The following is a 5210-nucleotide window of genomic DNA, read 5'->3' on the forward strand; positions in this document are numbered from 1 at the left end:
GAAGTAAAACAGGCATGATCTGAACTGGCATGGAAAAAAGACATATCTGCATGTGATTTTTTTTAAAGTTATTTTTTTATCTTCTGAACATTAATCTTCCTCAATGTAAATAGCCCACCCTCACACTTTCTGCAGGCTGCCTCTTCACACTGTTCATTGTTTCCTTTATTGGGATGAAATTTGCTACTTTTATGCAATCCTATTTGTCTTATTTTTTTGGGGGTCTATTTCTTGTTATGACCTTGGAAATAAACAAATAATTAATGGAATTTTCCTCTGTGCCTCCTCTACCTATGTTTCTAAAGGTGTTGCTTATCTTTTCTCCTATCAGTTTTGTAGACTGAGATCTATTCAGTTATTTCATCAATTCTCAATTGCCATTTGGGCAGGAATAATGACCCCGACTTAAGCTAAAGACATGAAATGCATTTACTCAAATTTCCACTTGTAATTCATGAATATGATGAATCATATTCTATTATTCAAAAAATATAAACTAGGGACAAATTAAAGTGAAAATGTTACTTTCCCTGAGTTGGCCATTATTACATGTTTATTAAAGTATTACCTTGTACCTCCTAAATATATATAGGTCAACATAATTATTTAAAAGTAACTGAAAATTAAACCATATAACTAGAAGTTTTAAGAAATGAAAACACGTCACTGATAATTTTAGGATTAATTCATATAAAATATATTTTAATATATGTAATTAAATGTAAGATTATTAAAATTAATGAAACAGTTACTCTATTCCTTTAAATTATTAAATTATCTATTAGAAAACATGATTGGAGTATGCCTAATGTTTAATTTTTACTGTATAAGTAAAGTATACAATACAGTATTATGGTGCCGTTTGACCAGATATGCCATACAATACAAGGTCCATTAGTTGACAGATGACCCATTCCTGGTCTGGTCTCCAAAATAAAAACAGCAGAGATGCAGAAACTTATTCTATTGTTTATCTAATTGTTTATGTCTACTGTTTGTGACATGTCACCTCCACCCAGTGGTAATTTTTCTTATAAAAGGAGATGATTCTTTGCAACATTTTCTTCATAAAATTTCCCAATTGTGCTTTTAAGTCCCTAAACGGTGTTTCTGAATTTGATGTTGTTCTATGACAAACTGTTTAATTACTAATGTTCATTCAAATACATTTTTTTGTTTTTCACCTTAGCTTTGTGCTGAACATTTGGAAGAATAGAAATTCATAAATGAAACATTGAATATACATGAACTCAATCCCATAATCCTACATTGCATTTCCAATCATTAAAATATTTATTAGTGACTACTATATATTTTTTACCAGAAAGTCTTTCAATCTTCTGGAAGGCATCTATAAAACTAATGGGCATCAGCATATAATTTCTTATGGTAACTTCAGGAAAGAAAATGTATATTCAGATTTAGATATGGGGAAAATGGGATAGTGAATTTTATTTAAATATGGTTTACTCTTTGTGGCTGAGCATGGCTGGGCTAAGTCTTCTTTCAAGGTAAAGGCAGAAAGCACAAGGACCCTGTAGAGTCCCAAGCATGTTTGCAGCAACAAGGAGGATGAAACAAGCATAAGGCCCAAAAATGGGAAGGAAGAAGCCTCACTGAAAGCATTTGCACTCTAACTTGGGTAAAGGAGACTACATTCTCCCATCAAAAACATTGGAAAATTGTGACAGAATTTAATATGTTTACTTAATTGTTATGCATTCAACATTTCCAACATTATTTTCATTATTCACACAATGTCTATTGAACTGGTATGACAAAAGGCCACGCCAGTCTTAGTCTCAGGACAACACAGTACTGCTCTGCAGCCTGGTGTGCAATGCCAGACCCTTCCCTCATACCTCCTCCAGTGGAAACTATGGTTCCTTCTCTGGGCATGTTCTAGTTCTTCTTATTCTACTTTATTATTGGTGAGAAGCTACAGCTATGTGAGAATGGAGATCTATGTACATAATTCCTTATGCACTTTCTATTTGGGGGACTTTTGAATAATTTTTACCTAATTGGCAGTTATAGATTTGTTTAATTTGTATACTTCCTTCCAGGTACAGTAAGGCAATATATACCTAGAAACTCATCATTGTTTTAGATTTTCCAACTTGTTATTGACAATATTGATTTTTAAGAGTGTCTTCCTCACATGGTTTGACTATGTGAAATCTCTAAAATTTTGCTGTTGTTTGTTTAAAGTGTACTTAGGATTATAAACTTACCTTTTAGGACTACCTTCAATACTGTCTATATATTTTTGTTTTTATCTTTGACACTTAATTCCTGTAATATTTGTATCTCCTTGTTTTTGCAATGGCCATTCATCTTCTAGCAGTGTGTTATTCTATCTTGACGACATAGTTTCTCTTTCTATTTCTAGTTTCATTGCTTTGTGGTAAGAGAGAATGCAGATGTTAACTGAGTCTATTATATCTGCTGATACTTTGTTTTCCTATTATATGATGTGTTTTTGAGAATGCTTTATGGGGTATTTAGAAGATTGTGTATTTTTATATATTTTGACAGAATGTACTAAATATATCTGTTAGATCCCATTTGAACTTTGATATTATCTAACTCACCTGATTGCTTATTCATGTTTGTATAGTTGGTCTGTCTATTTTGAGACTCAGTATTGAAATGACACATTACTAATGGGTTGGAAATAATCTGTAATTTTAAATCTAGTACTGTTTGATTTGTGAAATTGAATGACCACTGGATCTCTATTTGTGAGTATATATTTAGAACTATAATTTCTATCTTGATGGAATTATCCCTTTATCAGTAAGAAAAACCCTCTTTCTTACAAGAATTAGTTTTTGTCAAGTATTAGAATATCAATGTTTGCTTATTTTCTAGTTTTGCTTGGAAATCCATTCTTCTCTCCCTATCACCATAGGATAGTATTATATTTGTTGATCAGTACTATTATCTAAGGAATTTGAAAAGAAGAGCTTTGTTTTAAAATCTAATCACCTCAGCAAATAAAATTCGGTTTATTGATGGACATTGTTTCACGCCCATCAAACAGGCCAAAAAAATAGCAACTTCATAAACAAAAAGGAAGGAAACAAAGAAATCTTTATCTTTTGCATTTTTAACCATCTCATACAAACCAACTACTTATAGTACAGCTAGTGCATACACACACAAAAAAAAAATTTACTGGAATTCTCAGAATAAGGTTTTGTTTTGTTTTACAAAAATTTTTTTTTTTTTTTGCTCATTTTGAGATTATAATGAAAATGGTCACACCACAAGTAAGGTCAGTAAGAAGTAGGACAGAGATCACTCTGAAGGCTGGTTTGGTCACCCGTTATCATTAAAAATGGCTGACCCCCAACAATATGTACAAAAATATAAAATGTAAAATAAAAAATACAAACAAATTTTCCTTTTAAAGAGTATTTTTTTTTTTTTAAAGCAGGGCCTTGGAGTTTTGGTTTTCTTTCCTCCCTGGTTGCAAATTCATGTTGTTGTTTTTAGTGGGGTGTCAGAGAGCACATGTCATCTGTGGGTGGCACTGTCCGCTATGCGCCACGTTTTTAGAATTCCCTCTGAGAGGGGAAGTGGAGGGTGAATAGGTCAAGGTGGCCTTAAGTTTAGCTTTTCCTTTCTGCAGTCTAGTCATCCTCATCAGTCTTCAGCTTCTTGGTGTCAACATCATCATCCTCATCATCTTCAGCTACCCGCTTGCCCATAGGAGCCTCAGCTTCCTCATCTTCATCTCCATCCTATTCCTCACCGTCAACTTCTTCCTCCTCCTCTTCCTCTCCACCTTTCTTCTTTTTCTTCATCTACCTCAATGTGAGCATGCTACCCACTTTCCTCATTAGCATTCCCCATTGGCTGGTGTGTCTCTTCCATTCTCTTTCTCCTCCACAACTTCCTTCTTCAAGTCCTTGGTGATGATGTCGGAGCTGGTGTCTACGGCTGTGATACGACATGGTGGGGCATGCCGGTGATCTGCTGCAACGAGGTGGAGAGGAAGCAGGAAGTTCGAGGACTATGGCAAAAAGCTGCCAGAGAGTCCACCATGGAGGAGGAGGAAGCAGGCAGTGGAGGTGGCTACAGAGGGCGAGGAGCAGGACCGGGGAACAATGCAAAGATTGCTGTGTTTATGAATGTGTCTCTTGAGTGTATATCTATAATATAGTGCTTCCGAGGTTTTTCATGTTCCATTTAAGATTAATATCATTGGTCTTCGACTGAATTATTAAATTCTTCTATATTGTCTTCATATCCCAATATATTTCCTATGTTATCAGTTCTCTTGTTACACCTCCCCACAAACATTGAATTTGACCTAATGTGGGTTTCATTTCATTCATCATTATCCTGGACCATACTCCATTTGACTTGACAGATTTTGATGATTCCTTCTGGAAGGCATCACCCTCTTTGTGCAGTGTGTGAGGTGGATGGAAGGGAGGGGGTCCGGGGGACCTTGAAGGGAGAGGGAACTTGGATTGTAAAATGTTCTTATTGTACAATAAGAAGATAAACAAAACAAAACAATGTTTTACCTCAATCCAAACAAGGCTGAAGAAATTTTGCCAGGCAATGTACAAAGAAACCACCTCTTCCAAATTTCATAGAAGGGTGCTCACTGACTCCTGCCAGTGCTTTCATTAGTGGCTCCAAGGTGCTTACGAGCAAACACTAAACTCTGAATGCAATTTGGGCATCTTCACAACCACCAGCTGCTTCGTACCTTGTGAGATGACAGAAACTCTGGAGGAGGTTGCTTCTTCACAGTAAAAAAACATAGATGTAGAAGAGGGAATGAAGTTGTGAAGATACAAGATAAAGAAATCCTCAGATAAAATACAGGTGTGTGGAGAAGTACAGCAAGAAGGAAACAGAAGAAAACGAGACATTGTCCTAAATGCTGATTTCCTCTTCCCCCAGTTCATTGCTTTGTTTTTTAGGTTCTGTTTTCATCTGGACTCAATGTTATTTTTGTAAAGTCCCTTTCTTGTGTGTAGGTTGCAAGCTCCTCTCATGTCTGGATTTTCTTGATCCTTTTCTGTACACTGTAGAAGAATTCTCTCTTGAGTTCTGTACCCTATTTTTAATCGGGTTATTTGATATTTTGGTGACTAGTTTCTTGAGTTCTTTGTATATTTTGGAAATAGCCCTGTGTCAAATGTAAGTTGGTAAAGATCTTGGAAATCTGTGGACTGCTGTTTGGT

The 5210-nt window shown here is 35.3% G+C and overlaps 1 pseudogene; it reads right to left on the bottom strand.

The window, feature by feature from the left end:
• Positions 1–3585: 3585 nt before the first annotated feature.
• On the bottom strand, positions 3586–3984 carry LOC127229307 (prothymosin alpha-like; annotated as a pseudogene).
• Positions 3985–5210: the final 1226 nt, after the last annotated feature.

This window comes from Phodopus roborovskii, unplaced genomic scaffold, assembly GCF_943737965.1.
Source record: "Phodopus roborovskii unplaced genomic scaffold, PHOROB, whole genome shotgun sequence".
NCBI classification, from domain to species: domain Eukaryota; kingdom Metazoa; phylum Chordata; class Mammalia; order Rodentia; family Cricetidae; genus Phodopus; species Phodopus roborovskii.